Consider the following 21,537-nt stretch of genomic DNA (forward strand, 5'->3'; position numbering starts at 1 on the left):
CACGGTCAAAAACATAATCTAAGACCAAAATTAGCTATCCTCCACCCATGGTCAGTACCTCGAAAAATAAGCGTTATATTGGGCATTTCTAATGTCGACATTAAAAGTTGCACCATTTTTTTTTCTATAAAACATTTTGATCTAAAACTTTCCAGAAAACTTCTTTGTACTCTTTATTTTAACATAAACGTAATTAAAAAGCTAAATTTTAAACTTCGTCACACAACTTTTGCAATTAAACTTTGTAATGCACAAATCCACACCATTTCCTTTGAAAAATTCATAACCTTTACCAGGATAAGAATAAAAGCTTGAAACAGGTACCGTTGTCTTCAGAAATATTAGAGCCATATACTGTAAAAATTTCAGAAAAAAATATTAAAACGGAACAGAGTTGTAGCGAGGTAAACGCAAAAAAACGTGATTTAATTTTTTTTTATTTTTAGGTTAAAATTGCGATTTTGACAATGTTCCCATATATAAAATTCAAAATAAAACTTATTTTCGTTTTCAGCACCCTCGAAAATATAAAGTATGAATAAACTTAGCCCTTCGGCCCTCCGTGGTCAGTATCTCGAAAACTAAGCGTTTTTTTGAGGGTGTCCTGCTCGTGTACAGTCGGTCTAATTTACTTATCGTTGCACGTCATTATTTACGTTAGAGATCTAAGTTGACATTGTTGCCCAATTACAAAAACTTCTTGAATTCATTTTAAATAAAATACATCACACAATTTCTGCGGAAGTCGATTATACAGCAAAACAAATTAATATTCAATGTAAATAAATAAAAACTTTAGAAATAGAAAACAAGAATTAAGTTATAATCTTACGTTAAAGTACATAATAAAAACAGTAAATATAATGAAACAAATACTTATAGTAAAGAATATAAACAAATATGAAGTGTCATCACCGCAACTGTCAAATAAATGTTACCAATTTATGCCAAAATATCACCTTCGTTCGATTATAGTTACAGTGTATTCCGAACAAATGTGCTTCATAAAAACGCTTTATTATCCATTTATACAAATTAAATGAAACATATTATTGTGTATTTCTTTAAGTTAACATTAATAGAAATCTTTATTTCTACGCGTATATAATAAAATATGCCTAGTGGCTGTAACGCCAGTGTACTCGGCAAAGTGATTCTAAAAAAGAACACAACTACCGCCTAAATATTTCTTGTTGGTATCATGTGACGTCTCGGACTATGACGCGGATGACGTGCAACGGTAAGTAAATTAGATGGAGTATATATGCCTTAGGCCGCACACCAACGAAACATGAAACGAAAAACATGAAACATGAAACGTAAAACACGTTTCATGAAAATTAAACAAGACTAAACAAATCTTGAAATCAGTCTACCAATGAAACGAGTGTGATTCATGCTCATAACACATTTTTATTTTCGGAAAGTTTCATAAATGGCCGGACGTCTATTTGTTTGTCAGTGTTTTATTTCCATGAAACGTGATTTACGTTTCATGTTTCTTTGATGTGCACTCGTCAAGCCTTACAGTACAGAATAAGTAATTAAATGTACATTTATACATTATACAACACATTACAAACAGATGTCTAGTTTTTTGTATATTATATTGATTCTTCGGCTGTCATTAAGGAGACTGTAGGTTTGTCTGTGTATGCTCTGCGTGGGCAGTCCTGTACAATGTGTCTGATCCTCTGTCGGGCAGCGCCGCAACTACAAGAAGAAGAAGGAAGTTAACCCCATCTGTAAAGGGAATCGGAACACCTTCCGCAGTTTGTTCTGAATCCATTAAGGGCTACACATATTTTATCTTACGAGGACATTCAAATCCGTCAGGTTTGTCTGTCATATCCAATAAACTATGGTAATGCCGATCAGTCTTGGCTTTCATTCTTCTCTCCATCAAGCATTTAAGGCAAAATTGAAATGATGTAGCGCTTGAGCGGTTTTGAGGGGAGGTAACCTGGATTGAAGACGGTTTGCAAGAATATCGGGAATTTCGTTGTGGATTAGAAGTTGACGATTATCCATAATTTTGTTGTATTCTTTAACCAATGCATGTTTGCGGCGTAGGTTGGGTGGTGCTATGTTACTAAGTGTGGGAGTGGGTAGCATCATTGTGGGGGTGGGCATAATTGTGCCTGTTATCATACGCATAGCACAATCTAGTTGAGTGTCGACCAGGTGTGTATGCCTGCTATTCAACCACATCGATGCACAGAATTCTGCCACCGGCTATATCAGGTCAAGAGCGGGAGATCGTTGATGGGATTTTGACGTTGATGCTATGGATCCCCATGTAGTGCCGCAGAGTTTCTGAATTATATTGTTTAGTTGCTGCTGTATTGCTGCTGTTTTCGTCAGGTGTTCACTGAAGGTCAGCGTTCAATCTAAAGTGACCCCCTAAAAGACACTTTTAATTCCCTATTTTTCAACCTGTTGTTGAGGTAAAAAGCTAATACTTTAGTTCTTGTAGTACGTGGTTATAATCTCCATTTTGTTTCGCTATATCCTCCTTGCCAAGTATTCGCTGAGGATCGATAGATCATTCGTGGGGGTGTTTTCTGTAGTTTGTAGGATTGGTGGCTTGTTGCAAAGTTGCAAGGGTGTAGTCGTTAGTCTTTCATACTTGTGAGATTCGGTGGCAGGCATGAGTTTCATCTGTCTGCTCATATTCTTTCCTATTATTTCCCAAAAAGCCTACATTAATATGTGTCTACTACTACTTTCTGAGTCTACTTCAAAGTTGACACTGTGCTGTAGGTTGTCTTATATTCAGTGGTGAAAAGTACCCCCTATTTATAAATTATTATATATTTTTAGATTAGAGCTTGTGTTAGGTTAAAATCATCTTTAAAAAAGTAATTATGATCAGTTAACAATTGTCAACCCTTAAAAACAGATTACAGGATTACTGGTACAGGCTGAGAAAATTATGCGGGAAAATGGTGATATAAAATTGTGTGTTTTATTAGGCATAACCTTTAATTTAAGAGTGTCCACTACTACTACTATGGGTTTACAGCGTTCTCCGAGCGTTCCGACTCCTAACCGCCATTCTTCTCTTTTTAATCATAGGCCTGGAGGGATTTCTCTTTCCTCTATTTCTTTTTCAATTCCCTTCCTTCAGCTTCTTCTCTACCTTTCTCTTTTCCTTCTCCCGTGTGGTGTTCACGCCAAAATCTGTTTAGGGATCTTGTTATCTGTCATTTTCTGTACATGGCCGTACCATATTAGTTGTTTTGTTTTTATTTCATCAATAATTATTGTATGTGTGTCTCCCATCATTTCTCATATTTTCTCATTTGGTATTCGATCTCTTCTTGATTCGCCTGCTGCTCTTCTCCAGAAGTCCATTTCTGTTACTAGGAACATTATCTCTGTTCTTTGTTTCAGTGGCCAAACTTCACTGCCATCTGTGTTTACAGTTTTAAGAATGGTATTGTATGAGCTGTTTGTTTGCTTTAGATATTGTTTGGTCCCACAGAATGCCGTTCATCATGAATATGGCTTTTCTACCCTGTATGTTTCTGCTTTTTATAGCAGCATCGAGTGTTCCATCTTGATTTATCTTCATGCCCAGATACTTGTAGTATGCTTCTTTTCATGAGCATTTTTCAGTGCGTCACAAATGATAGAAAAAAGGTAAGCCCGTGATAATATACATTTTAGTGACATGACATTTTAGTTAAATCTGACAGTTGTCAAATTTTATTTGCAATTTGCCATAAAAACAAATCAATTATATTTATTGCATTTACAAAATGGTATTTTCTTTGATTTGTATAGTCTTATACATTGTACAGATTATATTCGTAGATATATTATATAATTCGAAAATAATTTTTATTTCGATTATAGCGCCATCTATTGACAACTAGAATAAATGTTATAAATGTCACCAACGTGCGTTTTTTTCTGTCACATGCAATTTAACGCGTTAGAAAGAAATCGAAAAACTGTGACGCACTGAAAGATCCTCATGAGAAAAAGCATATTCATCACAGTGTTTAATTTCTATCCCATCCTAAGTGTGTCCATCACAGTGTTGCCAATCGGCGGATAATTATCCGATTTGCGTACCTTTTTGAGAGTTGTCGTATCTTCTTCGTATCTTTAAATAAATCGGATATTTGCGGATATTTTTCAGTATATCTACCATCGACTAAAACTTTCTCATCTATATATTCCCAACACCAACAACACATTAATTTTGTTTGGTTCCACCCAAATTTTTATAAATAGCCTACTGGATGAATGTTAGTGACATCCGATACTTTTCATCTTTTGACAAAAGAGACATGTGCCGATTCTTTTTTTTTTAATTTAAATGCATAAGTGCATCCACTTAAGGCATACTAATCCAATTCAAATTTCAAAAACCGTCTGCCGTCAGATGTTATTTATGAGTTTTTAGTTTTTATCTTTTTTAATTTACGAAAGCTAATTCACGCACGATTTAGTTTTATTTTCATTTTATGTAGTGCAGTGCTTAAGTAAACGTTTCCAGATTTCTCGGACATGAGATGTAGTTAAATATAGTTCTTTTTTGTAAAGTTCTATCAAATCTAATATCTTAAACAAAACCATTTCATCAAAACATATTATACTTACCTAATTATATTTATGATTTTTTTGAGGAATGTAATGGTACTATGCAGAAAAGAACTTTCCGCCACAGAAACGTCACTTTTCTGCACACTACTGTCAGTTATGCTGTGAGAAAATATTAAGTTTGTTAACATAAAATTGTGCAGAAAAATTCATTTGGAATAGTGGTTGTAGAAAAATCTACTTATTTGAAACTAGTAATATCTAGATATCTACTAATTAACTCAAAAATCCTTCAAATTTTTTGCCTTTAAAAATTATTTAGTCGGGCATTATGGATAATAACTTTGATACCTTAATAACTACAAGACTGTCAAATACATCTCTATTTTTTTAGTTGTAATAAATCTTTAGTTGTTAAAAGAGCGTAGGCGCAAAATTTCGGACCAATAATCTTTAAACGTATTTATTTTTTTCGAATCCTGAGAAAACTAATAAATATTTTTGAAAAATTTGAACGCAGAATAAAAGATTACATTATTACCGAGGGCTGAAAGTCCCTTAGAATAAACAAAATGTTTCTTTTGAATGAGATATTTGAAATTAAAAATCACACTTAATATTCTCTTTTCCTTTTACCCCTGTAACATATTAAAATAAAAATTATAGAAATCTTCAGGGACTTTTGGCCCTCGGTAATAATGTAATCTTTCATTCTGCGTTTAAATTTTTAAATAATACTTATTAGCTTTCTCAGGACTCGAAAAGAATAATGCATTTTAAAAGCATTGACCAGAAATTTTGAAATATAATAATAGTAAGTAAATAGTATTTACATACATGAATTAGGCAATGATCAGCTAGGATACGAGATTTTCATCTATAAACGAAAATTTTTAAACTCTGAAATAGAGAATCCAGTAGATTAAAGGGCCGGTTGTTCGAACGCTAATCAGAAATGGAATCAACTGATCATTATCAAATATTTAATTACTGTCAATGTCAACTTTGATTGGGTTGCTGAAAACATAATTTATTACAATTACGAGATTAATTGATTAATTAATCAATTATGTTAATAATTGTTACGTTAATTGATAATTAATAATTAATTAATCAATCAATTATGTTAATTATCATAATGATAATTGATTACAATCAACTGATTGGCGTAAGAACAACGAATTTTGTTATTTGATGGTTGTTAAGGGGACTAAAAGAATAACATTGGGAACATTGATTTTAATAACAGAATAATTTTTGACCTATCGTACCTTTTCGTGACAAATCCGATATTTTTCGAGCGATCATCGGATAATCTAGAGAAATGCGATTGGCAACACTGGTCCAATATGTTAAAAATACAAACATTTAAAACCATATTTCGTAAAATAAAATTTTGGGTACATCGATCTAAGTTCTTAATTTTTTTACAGTTTTAAATATACTGTATTTTTTTATTCTTCTATTATTTTCACGGTGTCATTAAATTTCTAGTAAATGAATACAGCATCATTTCAAAAGTTTCATTTGACAGGACAGGACGTCTCTGGCGTGCAATTAGCCGTATACAGTTTTCAAAGATTCAACTTTAATTTACTGTACCGTAAAGCACCAGCAGACACACCACACACCACACACCAGCACCAGAATGTCCGTTCGGCTGCGGCTGATAGAAAAACCACAATTTTTAAAAGCCTTCTGGACGTTTCATTTGCTTCTTGGTTACAGCTGTTACGAAACATTAATAAAAACTATTAAAATTAAATGAAAAGATAAAAGCATTTTAGTACGCGAGCTGGTTTACAACACGACCAAAGTTTACAGAAAGTATTGGTGAACTATTTAATACTTAATAATTAACTATTTAGATGGGAAATAAGCCACAATTAAATTGAAAAAATAATTTTATTAACGTTTAATAGTCCATTAAAATGTTACATTTAGGTTGCATTTCTTAGAGGAGTCAATTTTATTTTTTTAATGTGTACGGGGGTTCAGTAGAAGCTTAAGTTCAAGTTTTTGGGGTCGCCACCCTTGTCCCCCAGCCGCCATATTGGAAAAAGGGGTGCAAAAGTTTTCGCGCTGTATCTTCTAAACTAGCAATCCTACAGAAAATTTAATTACACGTAAAATGTAGCAAATTAAATTTTCTACAATTTTATATCTATTACTTTTTATCATCAAGTGACCAACAAAAAAGTTATAAATAAAAATATGAGAAAATTTTGTAAGAAGTTTCCTTTTGGAGGTTGTAACTTTTTTTCCTTTCATTTCACAATAAAATAACATCATAGCGACTTTGTAGAGGATTTTTCAATGAACAATTTTCGCTATAAAGTTGTTTAATTTTATTTATTATCAAGGTTTTACAGCGCTCCAATCTTGACCAGATTCTCGAATTCTCATAGGAGTACAATAAAAAAAAATACTTTTCTATCTATACAGGGTGTAACAAAAATACAGGTCATAAATTAAATCACATATTCTGGGACCAAAAATAGTTCGAATGAACCTAATTTACCTTAGTACAAATATGCACATAAAAAATGTTATAGCCCTTTGAAACTACAAAATGAAAATCGATTTTTTCGAATATATCGAAAACTATTAGAGATTTTTTATTGAACATGGATATGTGGCATTCTTATGGCAGGAGCATCTTAAAGAAAAATTATAGTGAAATTTGTGCTCCCCATAAAAATTTTATGGGAGTTTTGTTCCCTTAAACCCCCCCAAACTTTTCTGTACGTTCCAAGTAAATTATTATTGTGGTACCATTAGTTAAATTTAATATTTTTAAAACTTTTTTGGCTCTTAGTATTTTTTCGATAAGGCAGTCTTTATCGAGTTGCGGATTCTTTTTTAATATGTTTACATAAAAATTTTATGGGGGTTTTGTTCCTTTAAACCCCCCAAATGTTTGTGTACGCTCCAATTAAACTATTACTGCGATACCATTAGTTAAACACAATGTTTTTAAAACTTTTTTGCCTCTTTGTATTTTTTCGAGAAGGCACCTTTTATCGAGATATGGCTTCTTTTTTAATGCGGTTCAAAATATACCTAAAAATGTAAATCATACATAAATTTTCATATTATTACAAAGTCTCCATAATCCTACTTAACCATATACAAATATGTGGTGGATTTGACAATTATTCAAAATATCTGGATAAAAACTGACTTTTCGAAAAAGCACTAAGAGCCAAAAAAGTTTTAAAAATATTGTGTTTAAGTAATGGTACTACAATAATAATTTAATTGGAACGTACACAAAAGTTTGGGGGGGTTTAAAGGAACTAAACCCCCATAAAATTTTTATAAGGTGTCCAAATTTCACTATAATTTTTTCTTAAGATGCTAGTGTCATAATAATGCCATATGTCCATTTTCGATAAAAAATCTTTAATAGTTTTCGATATATTGGAAAAAATCGATTTTCATTTTGTAACTTCAAAGGGTTGTAACTTTTTTTATATGCACATTTGTACTAAGGTGAGTTCGGTTCAATCAAACTATTTTTGATCCCAGAATATGTGATTAAATTTATGACCTGTATTTTCGTTACACCCTGTATATTAGTCTAGCGGCAGCAATCTTTATGCCGACCACGAAAATCAAATTTAAGGTGAATTACCAATTTTGGTCTATTTTTATGTTTTCGAGGTCGCTGAATCCGAATATAAAGTTTATTTTTATCTAGATTTGGTGGAACATGTTCAAAAATCAAATTTTATACAAAAATGCCGAAAATCAATTTTGATGATTTTTCAAATTTACCTCGCTGTATCTTTGGTCGCTGTAAATATTTCCTTTTGAAAATTTTACTGTTTAATCTCTGAAGTATGTAGATAACAATGGGATTTGTTCTAAATATTTAAACACATTAAAAAAGGAGTTACGTATTTTTTATGGGAAATAAGCCACAATTTTACTAAAAAATGAATTTATTAACGTTTCGAAGCCCAAATCGGGTTTCGTCAATAAATCAATAGTATTTTGTATTTTGACAACGAAACCCGATTTGGGCTTCGAAACGTTAATAAATTCATTTTTTAGTAAAATTGTGGCTTATTTCCCATAAAAAATACGTAATTATAAAAATGCCACAAGGAAATAGCTTCAGAACAACATTAAAAAAGGAGTTGTTGGTTTTTAAACATTTTGTCATCATATTTCGTTAGTTTCATGTTTACTTAAAAAGTTAAGTGACAAACTTTTTAGTTTATAATTTTAACCAACACAACAATAAAATATAATTCATGAAGAAGTTTTTTGAGAAATTTTTAGTCAAAATATACAATAGGAAAAAAGTTATGTTACTTCATAAACAAGCGGCACACCCCAAAAAACGCTTATATCTCGAGATCCTGATCACGGTGTGGTGAATGACTAATTTTGACCATACTTTATGATTTTGATAACAAAAATTCGTTTTTTGCTCTTCTTAAGAGTTTTGCAATATGCGGTTGCGTCATTCTTCTTCTGAACCGGCGAATTTGTCCTCAAACAACTTCTTGGGCCGTTTTTATATATGCTTCGGGTTATAAGTTTTATAGTGGGGAGAAAGGTCAAAAACAGATTAATAATAGCAAAGGATTGTTAAAATCATAATAAATTGTATGAATAAAAAATATATATAGATAGAAAAGTAAGCCTAACTTTTGTTTTTATTATATCCGTATCAGCATTCGAGAATCTGGTCAAGTTTGGAGCACTGTAACACCTACAGGGCCGTCTTAACCATACACGGCGCCGGGGTGCAAGACTCGTCTTTGCGCCCCTTTTTGTCAGAAGATTATATAGGTTATGGGTACGCTAAAATTAAAACTAATTATGTTTGCTTTCTTTATTTTTATATTAAAAAACTTGGTGTTAGTATTAAAAAACATCAATCTTATAACACTATACCTACCATACTTTTTAAAGTATATCAAAGTCAACTTTTCTAGCTTTTTAGTTGGCAAAAAATTTTATTGCTTCGGTGACATCTATTTTTACTTGCTTTTCTCTACTTATTAAAGCCAGGTTTGTTAATCTGTCTTGGTCCATTGTTGAGCGCAGATAATTTTTGATCAATTTAAGTTTAGAAAAAGACCTTTATCCTGCAGCTATTGTTACTGGAAGTGTTAAATAGAAAGATTTGGGAAAACGGAGAGTAAATTATTAGAATATAATATTATATAACTTAAAATATCGAGTGGAGTTGTGTCTATATTATTAAAAAATATTGGTAACAATTCTAACTCATGGAATAGATCTTCGCCATCTATATTAGATATATTTCCATGCGCTAGTTTTTTTGGTAAATTTAAACACCGTGTTTTTTAAGTTTTCTTCAGAGTTGCTCCAACTCGATATATTTTCCACGAAAGATAAATTTTAATTAGTTCCCTCAACATTTCAAATCTTTCATTTAATTTTGTAACGGCAACGTCCAATACATAATAATAGAATTTAACTTTAAAATTTTGTTTTGGGTCTTAAAAGGCTAATCTGCAGCCTCGTTATTGAAATGTCTTTTTCGGGGACGTGGACGAAGAGTTTAAGAAAATTTAGTTTCTAGCGCAATCTAGCGATAAAGGCCAATATGTTTTATCTCATATTTGCCCAATTATTATACCCTTGGCCTCGTAAATCATCTAAATCAATATTCAATAATTTCAAAAATTCTAACAAATAATTTGCTAATCCTTGTCCGGTAGTATCAGTAACCGGTAAAAACCTAGAAAATGCTGTCTAACTTCCGCAAGCTTTGTTGACGAATTGAGATAAACGAACCTAACAACAATAGTACATAAGTTGTTCCTTGTGTGAAATATCAAGTGTGCAATCTAAAAAGAATAGAATAATATTTAGATTGTTTTAAAAGATCAACAATAATTGTGCATTTAATTTTTTCACCAATTACACTTATCAATTAATTTTGAATATTATGTCCAAGATAATATTCTCGTGATACGAGGTATTAATATAATACGAGGCCTGAACACTTTTAATTCGTGCAATGTGTTCTGATAGCGTATTATCAAAATTGGAAATACATTCTATTAATTTTAAAAAGTTACCGTTATCCGATTCACACAACCTTTGACTGGTTCCTCTTAAGGACATAGACGCAACATGTCCCCTGTCAAAATGTTCAATGTGTTTTAAATGTATTAATTTTTTTCGAATCCTGAGAAACTAATAAATATTTTTGAAAAATTTAAACGCAGAATGAAAGATTGCATACTGAGGGCAGAAATTCCCTCAACACTTCTATAATGTTTATTTTAATAAGTTATAGAGGTGAAAATAAAAGAGAAAATTTAGTGTTATTTTTAATTGCAAATATTTCATTGAAAAGAAGCATTTTATTTATTCTAAGGGACTTTTGACCCTCGGTAATATCGTAATCTTTCATTTTTTCAAATGTTTCAAATTTTTTAAAAATACTTATCACTTTTCTCAGGATTCGAAAAAATGAATACATACATTTAAAACACATTGAACATTTAGACAGGCGACATTTTGCGCCTTTCCCCTTAACGGTAAATTTTGTCGTGCTAAAAATGTTATTATTTCGATAATTCTTTCTAAATCCGCCGTTTACCTTTTTCTTTCGCGTTCAACTGCTGCTGAATTGGCAGAGTCTACTGTATGACTTTCTAGTAAGTCTTTTTTAGATCTAAGTACATATTCTTTTACAGAAATTAAAAGTGACTACAACTTTTCTCGTGTCTTTGTAAAAACGTAATGAACGTCTTTCTTGTCGCAAACGTAATGAAGAAAATTAGGTTTTTGAAAATCAGCATTTATATTTTCCTATTATAAAAGATTATACCGTCATACGACATTCAATATTAGTCAAAATAGCGTATTATACGTGTCACCTTTTTGAAATTATTATCGGAATAATCTAAATGGGTTTCATTTCTATATCGTAGCATTAATAGCCTTTTTAAAAAATACCGAAAGTGCACTTGTATGTTCTTGTTATTTGTAGTTTTTTTAAGGACAAAAAGAGCAAGTTTGAGCTTAGCAAGTGTTCGGCTTGCGCCCCTTGGACTTGGCGCCTGGGTGCCTCGCACCCCTTGCACCCCCGGGTTAAGACGGCCCTGAACACCTATATAAATAAATAAATAGAATTAAACATATTTATAGTGGAAATTGTTCGCTGAAAACCCTCTACAAAATTGCTATAATGTTATTTTATTTTAAAATGAACTGAAAAAAAGTTATAACCTTCAAAAGAATCTTGTTAAAATTTTTTTACATATTTTTGCTTATATCTTTTTTGTTGGTCACTTGACGATAAAAAGTAATAGAAATAAAATTGTAGAAAATTTAATTTTCTACATTTTATGTTTAATTAGATTTTCTGTAGGGTTGGTAGTTTACGAGATATAGCGCGAAACCCCTTTGCACACCATTTCCAAGATGGCGGCCGGGGGACAAGGGTGGCGACCCCAAAAACTTGAACTTATGCTTCTACTGATCCCCCCCACACATTAAAGAAATAAAATTGACTCCTCTAACAAATGCAAGGTATGGCTTAAAAAATGTAACATTTTAATGGAGTATACAGGGTGTTTCATTAATAATTGTCCATATAGTAACTGGAGAAACCTTGGCACAAAATACGAAGATTTAACCTAAAACACTTCAATAAAATGTGGTTCCTTACTGAGTTACAGGGTGTTTTATCTAAAAATTTAAAAACTATTTTTGCTCAGCATTTTAAAACTATTCAATATATCCTTTTCATACTTGGCAGAAAGTGCGACTACTAGACACCCTACTAAATTATGATAAACAAATGTTTCTAGCTACTACCAGAGGCGTACGACAGGGGATGGTGAATGGTTGACCCTTCTCAAATTCGACGCCACTGGAGGAATTACTATTTTAGTGCTATTTTTAGATTCTCCAATACTTTCTACGTAAATAATATACTCTTCATTGGTAGCGATAAAGTCATTCGTTTTCGAGATATTTGAAGTTAAATATGAAACGGCACAGTTATTTTGATTAGGTAATTTATGATATGATTCATATGATTAAAATTTAAAAATTATTTGTACCCAGTACTTTAAAACTATTTGGCGTATCCTTATCATACTTGGCAGAAAGTGTAGGTACTATGCACCCTACTAAATTAAGATAAATAAACGTTTCTAGCTACAACCAGAGGCGTACGACAGGGGATAGCGGCTGGTTGACCCTTCCCAAATTCTACGCCACTGACGAAATTGCCATTTTAGTGTAATTTTTTGATTTTGCAATACTTTTTATGTAAATAATATACTCTTTATTCGTAACGATAAAATGATTAGTTTTCGAGATATTTGAAATTAAAAATGAAGCGACACAATACATTAATCAAAATAACCGTGTCGTTTCATTTTTAACTTCAAAGATCTCAAAAACTAATGCCTTTATCGTTACGAATGAAGAGTATATTATTTTCATAGAAAGTATTGCAGAATCCAAAAATTGAACTAAAATAGCAATTTCGCCAGTGGCGTAGAATTTGGAAAGGGTCAACCATTCACTTTCCCCCGTCGTACGCCTCTGGTAATAGGCAGAAACGTTTCTTTAACATAATTTAGTAGCTTGCACAGTACTTATACTACCTGCCAAGTATGAAAAGGATACGTCGAATAGTTTAAAAATGCTGAGCAAAAATAGTTTTTAAATTTTTAGATAAAACACCCTGTAACTCAGTAAGGAACCACATTTTATTTAAGTGTTTTACGTTAAATCTTCGTATTTTGTGCTAAGGTTTCTCCAGTTACTATATGGACAATTATTAATGAAACACCCTGTATATCTAACGCGAGAATTTTACGGTCACCGTTGCATCTGGTTGTCTTTTTAAAGAAAGATCACATGCTATGATATTTTTGTGACGAATATTCTTGGGTTGGGGTTGATTTCATGTAATCGAATGAACTATCTTTCAGTAAAGTCGTCCTCGGAACGCAACTCATAAATAATATTGGCAATATCATTTTAAAGTCTTCTACTTTAAAATGTATAATGTCTGAATTGCTGATATAAATGAGTCAAATTAAATAAATTATTAGAAGAATTTTTTACTAAGCAACAACATTTTTGTTTAATCTAGTACTATTTTGTATTTTGACAACGACACCCGATTTGGGCGTCGAAACGTTAATAAAATTATTTTTTCAATTTAATTGTGGCTTATTTCCCATCTAAATAGTTAATTATAAAAATGCCACAAGGAAATAGCTTCAGAACAGTTTTAATAATAAATCTAAAAACAAGAATTTATCACCAGTTTTCCAACTGTTCATTTTACTCTTTTGATCGTGATGAATACGAATACCTAATTATTTATATGTTTAAAAAAAATAGTAAAAATCCTTTATAAAAAGATATATTTATTCAAAAAAAAACCTTTCACTAAATGACAGAAAGTTTTTGGAATAAATATTCCTACTTCAGTACCTCCCTGCCCATGGGTATGGTCGCACTGTCCTAGAGACTTTGTAAACACAACTACTCCGTCATTAGACCAGATAGAATGAAAGCTTATAAGATAACCCAAGGATGGTATTAAAAGTGGCAAATTTGACCTATACTAAATTTACAATCAAGATGCAGTAGAAATAAACAAAGCAAGACACGTTAAATGCTATAGGTCTGGATCCCGCGTATGAAAAAAAAGTTGATTAATAGCAAGCTGAAAATTTGTTAATAGCTTAAGGTTGTCTAGTCGGACAAACTTTGATATATGGGAATACTGGAACAGGGGCAGTTTTAATTGTGGAACAGGTTAAAAATTTGGAACGGTCAGACCACGAAAACGGCACATGTATTTTGTCCGACAGAACAGACTTAAATTCTCCGAACAGAGATTAAACTCTCATGCAAAAATCAGACTGCTATTTATCACCAAATGGGCGTTTTAATGAGTGGAACATGTAGAATATGTCAAATGACAGGAGTTATGACAGGTGATAAATAGCAGTCTGATTTTTGCATGAGAGTTTAATCTCTGTTCGGAGAGTTTAAGTCTATTCTGTCGGACAAAATAAATGTGCCGTTTTCGTGGTCTGACCGTTCCAAATTTTTAACCTGTTCCACAATTAAAACTGCCCCTGTTACAGTGTTCCCATATATCAAAGTTTATTTGACTAGACACTCTTAAGCTATTAACAAATTTTCAGCTTGCTATTAATCAACTTTTTTTTCATACGCGGGATCCAGACCTACTACTAGGACCACTCCCGATTCAGAATTTACAATGTATACACTTTGAAAATCATGATTTGGGATTTACAATGTATACCTATACATTGTAAATTATGATTCGGGAGTGCTCCTAGTAGCATTTAACGTGTCTTGGTTTGTTTATTTCTACTGCATCTTGATTGTAAATTTAGTATAGGACTTCCTGTTTTAGAGTTGCAACGGGAAGTACCTACTGTGTTAAAATTGCCGAAATAGTACAAGCTATATATTACTCGATGCGCCTTAGCCAAACCAGAATAAATATATACTTCCGGTTTTTATATCACTTCCGGTAAAGAAAGGTATAATCTGAAGTGGCACATTATAGTACCAGAAACAGTAGGTACACGTGCTATATCAATCATCTCGTATTGAAAAGTTGAGCTCGAATATTAGTTCCGATTTTGTTTGGCAGAAATGACTCAAATTTAGTGAAATTGTATATAAATCGACGCAAAGTTACACGAAGAGTTCAAATATCGATTTCCAATTCTTATTTTGACTTACATTATCTTACGAAGTCCAATTATTGCTTGTTATATTAGATTACTTGTCAGATTACATGATTGCTACTAATTTTATATAGAGGATGTTAAAATTTAAGCAGATTCACTTCATGGCAACGTAAACTCCCGACGAAGGTTACTGGTCCGGAGACGTGTTCTCCAATGGGACTTCAGGTAGCAACTTTTTGTGATAAATGGTATACAGCCGACTACAGGAAATTAACTTTAACTGTTTTTTGTTTATTTATGTAAAAATATTTTTGTGATTTTCCTTCTTTTAGCTCTTCCCTATTAGTCCAGGGCCCATCTGTTTTGAGATGGACGTTGAGAGGTGACTCAAATTTTTTTGCAGAAATTGCTTGAAAATAACTCAAATAATAATATTTGAGTAATCCTCCCTCTCAAAAAGGTCCGGAACATTGTTTAAATAATTAAAATGTCAAAAAATGAAGGAAAAATTCGATTTTTTTCTTCGTTTTTTGATTATAACTTTAAAAGTATTCATTTCCCAGAAAAGATGTACTGACATAAAAGTTGCCTAATTAAATTTTCTACAATACAGAATTAGTTAAAAGTTGAAAAAATAGTCACCCTTGTTGCAAAATAGCAATATTTGCGAAAAAACAATACAAAAACAAGTATTCGCATTTTACGTTTTTCAACCATTTATGCTAAACTTATGACCTTCATATTTTACCCAGAAAAACTATATGATACAGTAAAACAGTACTGTAAATTTCATTAAGATCGGTTCAATAGATTTTGCAAAATAAATTTTGAAATCCAGGTTTCGCAAAAACAATTCATTATTTCAAAATGTTACAGGACTGAAAATAAAGCAGATAGCAAGTTGAAATTTTTTTGCATATAGAAGTGTATTGTACCTTTAATTTGCAATTTGCAAAATTAAAATCGATTAACTACCACGGCGTCAGGAATTTTTTTAAATAAACATTAATTATTGGTGCTACGCGCAGGACAGCGGTGTTCGATTCACATGAAGTTGATTTCCACCAAAATTTCTTCCAATCTTCATCTAATATATTATTTTCTTACTCTAACTTTTGTTGTATTTTAATATTTTAATTCCACAAAAATCAAACTAATTTTATTATTGTTTGTGAAATATTGTTTAAACAATTGTATATGTTTAAAAATAATAAAAATTTATTCTCAAGTTAAAATATATGAACAAAGAAAGATTTTGCTAAAAAAAGTGTTATTTCAAAGGATAGAGTATGTGTTTTTATTTTGCGATAAACAAAGTTATTTATTTATATCGAAATGTAATAAAAATTAAAATGTATCAATAATTATCAAAGGTCATTGGAATGCCCAATCAGAGCAAACTATCCGGTGTCCTGCGCGCAACACCAATAATTAATGTTTATTTAAAAAAATTCCTGACACCGTGGTGGTTAATCGATTTTAGTTTTGCAAATTGAAAATGAAAGGTACAGTACACTTCTATAAGCAAAAAAAATTTCAACTTGCTATCTGCTTTATTTTCAGTCCTGTACCAGTTTGAAAAAATGAATTTTTTTTGCGAAAGCTGGATTGCACAATTTATTTTGCCAAATCTGTTGAACCGATCTTAATGAAATTTACAGTATTGTGTAACCATATCATATAGTTTTTCTGGGTGAAATTTGAAGGTCCTAAGTTTAGCATAAATGGTTGAAAAACGTAAAATGCGAATACTTGTTTTTGTATAGTTTTTTCCCAATTATTGCTATTCTGCAACAAGGGTGACTATTTTTAAAATATTCAACCAACTCTATATTATAGGAAATTTAATTACACAACTTTTATGTCAATACAACTTTTCTCGGAAATGAATACTCTTAAAGTTATAATCAAATACCGAAGAAAAAAATCGAATTTTTCCTTCATCTTTTGACATTTTGATTATTTAAACAATGTTCCGGACCTTTTTGAGAGGGAGGATAACTCAAATATTATTAATTGAGTTATTTTCAATCAATTTCTGCAAAAAAATTTGAGTCACCTCTCAACGTCCAAATGTACTAATATTTTTACAGATGCGTCCTGGTCTATATTAGTTTTACCAAAGGTGCTGATTTTTGCCCAATTATTATTTTTAGTAATCCCATAATCATATTATGATTTAAAAATAATAATCATTGGAGACGAATGTGAAAGTCAGAAAAGAGGAAATAATATACAGAAAAATAACACAGGGGACTACAGAGAATAAAATAAAAATAGCTACGACAAGTTTTAATAATAAATCATAAATCATAATATAAGGTACCTAATATGGAAAGTAAACATTACCGATGAACAAGTTAAAAAGCAGATAGATCATGACCTAATAGAAAGTAAACATAACAAGGCAATAGTCGATTGTAGGAGCTACAGTGACAATATAATCTTCTTCTTGCAGTACCATCTCCTATCGGAGGTTGGCTACCATCACAGCAATCTTAACTTTGTTGGCTGCAGCTCTGAACAACTGTATTGAACTGCACCCATACCACTCTCTTAAATTTCGCAACCAGGAAATCCTCCTACGTCCCACATTTCTCTTTCCCGAGATTTTTCCTTGGATGATGAGTCTTAGCAGAGAGTACGTTTCTCCTCTCATTATGTGGCCTAGATATTCCAGTTTTTTCTAGTTTTTTTCCAGTTTTTTCCAGACAATATAATAGTAATAGTTAAATTAAACCAAGGATTACCAATAAGTTCAAAACCTGTAAGAGAGAGATAAAAGTACCAATTAGAGTGCCTTGAACTAGACTTGACTAGACTAGGTACTGACCACCAATAAATCTCCAGAGTTATAATACTTCGGACACATTAAGCGAAATGAATCCAGATATAGCCTACTATAAGCCATCCTGCAAGGAAAAATATTTGGAAAATAAGGTCCAGAAAAGAAGAACAGCCTGGTTAAAAAACCTGAAAAATTGGTTTAACACAACATCCGTGTAGTTTTTCCGCGCTGTTTCAGATAAGATAAATATTGCTATAATGATCGCCACTGATAGGCACATCAAGAAGAAGAAACAGACAAGAGGAAATAATAAATAAGAGACTGGAAAATCAACTCAAGCAGAAAATAGGAGAAGAATGGCAGAACATACAGGGAGCTATGTCTGTAAAAAGTAGATAGAAATAGGCAGAGGAAATACCCAAAATACGATCGAAAACTATGTGGCTAGAACAAGAGAAGTTAAAAAAAATTGGAGAAAGAAGAAAAGAAAACAGCTAGAAAGACAATCGAAAAACATAGAAGAAGCCTACATAAACAAAGAGGAAATAAATTTCTACCAGGGAGTTAAAATATCCAGAGAATCTAAAAGAAACCATACAAAGTATTGCAAAAAAAACACTTCTAGGAGAAACTACAGAAAAATTAAACAGATGAAAAACATTACAAAAAAACGTCATATATGGGAAAAATATTGGTAATGTTGGTAATATGTATAAAAAAGAATCACAAAACAAAGTTACCTATAAATACATAGTTACAAATTACATGCCGGATTTGCACCTTTTGTGTCTCAGCTTCTTAACTAATAAGGAAAGCAAAGCAATTTACGCGAATTAAATAATCATAAAATAGCTAAGAAATTATTTCTAACGGGATTTTTTATGTAGATTTATGCCTGTATGCTACGATGCGATATCATTGTTACTGTCGATGTAAAAAAACTTGTTAATTTAAACAATATTAAATCGTTAAGATTTACTATCTCTTCTAGATTAAGGTTTTATGCCTGCAGTATTAAGTTTAGTAGTCCAGGGCGCATCTGTTTTGAGATGGACGTTGAGAGGTGACTCAAATTTTTTTGCAGAAATCGCTTGAAAATAACTCAAATAATATTTGAGTTATCCTCCCACTCAAAATGGTCAGGAACATTGTTTAAATAATCAAAATGTCAAAATAAATTAGATTTTTTTATTGGTTTTTTGATTATAACTTTAAAACTATTCATTTCTGAGAAAAGTTGTGCTAACATTAAAGTTGCGTAATTAAATTTCCTACAACATAGAATTGGTTAAAAATTTAAAAAATAGTCACCCTTGTTGCAAAATAGAAAAAATTGCGAAAAAAAAACATACAAAAACAAGTATTCGCATTTTACGTTTTTCAACCATTTATGCTACACTTAGGACCTTCATATTTTACCCAGAAAAATTTTATGATATAGTAAAACAATAGTGTAAGTTTCATTAAGACCGGTTTAATAGATTTTTCAAAATAAACTTTGAAATCCAGCTTTCTCAAAAAATATTCTTTTTTTTTAATGTTGCAGGACTGAAAATGAAGCAGATAGGAAGATGAATTTTTTTTCTTATAGAAGTGTACTGTACCTTTCATTTGCAATTTGCAAAATTAAAATTGATTAATTACCACGCCGTCAGGAAATTTTTTAAATAAACATTAATTTTTGGTGCTACGCGCAGGACAGCGGTGCTCGATTCACACAAGTTGATTTCTTCCAATCTTGATCTAATATATTATTTTCTTACTCTATATTTTGTTGTATTTTAATATTTTAATTCCACAAAAATCAAACTAATTTTATTATTGTTTGTGAAATATTGTTTAAACAATTGAATATATTTAAAAATAATAAAGTTTTATTCTCCAAGTTAAAATATATGAACAAAGAAAGTTTTTGCTAAAAAAAGTGTTATTTCAAAGGATAGAGTATGTGTTTTTATTTTGCAAACAAATTTATTTATTTATATCGAAATGTAATAAAAATTAAAATGTATCAATCATTATCAAAGGTCATTGGAATGCCCAGTCAGAGCAAACTATCCGCTGTCCTGCGCGTAGCACCGATAATTAATGTTTATTTAAAAAAATTCCTGACGCCGTGGTAGTTAATCGATTTTAGTTTTGAAAATTGCAAATAAAAGGTACAGTATGCTTCTATAAGCAAAAAAAACTTTTCAACTTGCTATCTGCTTTATTTTCAGTCCTGTAACATTTTGAAAAAACGAATTTTTTTGCGAAAGCTGGATTGCAAAATTTATTTTGCAAAATCTATTGAACCGATCTTAATGAAATTTACAGTATTGTTTTACTGTATCATAAAGTTTTTCTGGGTGAAATATGAAGGTCCTAAGTGTAACATAAATAAAAAAAAATAGTAAATCCTTTATAAAAGGTATATATTTAAAATCCCTAAAAAGGGCTACATCACAATCACATAACTAGTTTTCGACTGGTTTACCAGTCATCATCAGTGCTTACCTAAAATGAATATAACCTGATAAAATAATGCAAAGTTTGAAATTTTGACTAAGGTTAAAAAAGCTGTCGGTCCTTAGTCCTTAGTCAAAATTTCAATCTTTGCGTCCAGAGACCTAACGCGTACACCATTTTTTTTACTTTTTTATAAGCTATATTTTTACTACGAACGTTTTTTTCGACAAAATACTTACTTTTTGAGTTATTTGCGAAAAAGCGTCTAAAAATGTGGTTATTTTGTTGAAAAATGAACATATTCACTCGCAAATATATTTATATAATATATTTGATAATATCACCCATTTCCGGACTTATTTTGGACATATATTTTTTCACCCCCAACAGGGGGTAAAAATCACCCCCAGGGCAAAAGCACACATCGGCACAATATCACTTTTTATCATGTAAGCTATACGTATGCCAAATTTCATGTCAATCCAAGCGGTTCTTTAAAATTTAGAGCAAAAACCGTGAAAGAATGGACTATATGAAGCCGTTGAGTTCATACAAGAATCTGCAAGTATACTGCCATAAATAAATATTTAAAAAAATATTTGTCCTTTTAGGTGTTGCATTTTTTTGGCGGCCATCAGTATTAAAATACAAATCAATAATACCGTTATTTGATGATTAAGTTAATTCTCTAAATCTAACATCTTTTTTAACGCACCATATAAATATGAGCCTCTACTTTTTAAGCAATTTCCTCTAATGTACCATGGTAATAATCTTTTTAAAAGCAATTTTTAGTAATAACGGTTAGATTATGGTGTCATTAAGATGTTTCACTTTTTTTCTAATGTTTAAAAACACATCAACTGAAACATCCGAACAGTTTTTTGGCTTTCTCGTCGTATTACTGTAAATACGTGTTCACAACATTATCTAGATTATGGTAATTTTCCTCACGAAAAAGTTTCAACTTTTTCACGATATTAAAATTGTTTAAATTGTTTGATTCACGTTAAAATAAATATTGTAGATCTGTGGTGCCTGCAGCTA

At 31.3% G+C, this 21,537-nt stretch overlaps 1 protein-coding gene across 2 annotated transcripts in view; it reads right to left on the reverse strand.

The window, feature by feature from the left end:
* LOC114332543 (Krueppel-like factor 5) overlaps nucleotides 1–21,537 on the reverse strand; it is a 663,198-nt gene that overhangs the window by 322,214 nt on the left and 319,447 nt on the right. The gene's annotated exons all lie outside the window — the stretch shown is intronic.

The sequence above is a fragment of the Diabrotica virgifera genome, chromosome 2 (genome assembly GCF_917563875.1).
Source record: "Diabrotica virgifera virgifera chromosome 2, PGI_DIABVI_V3a".
NCBI classification, from domain to species: Eukaryota; Metazoa; Arthropoda; class Insecta; order Coleoptera; family Chrysomelidae; genus Diabrotica; species Diabrotica virgifera.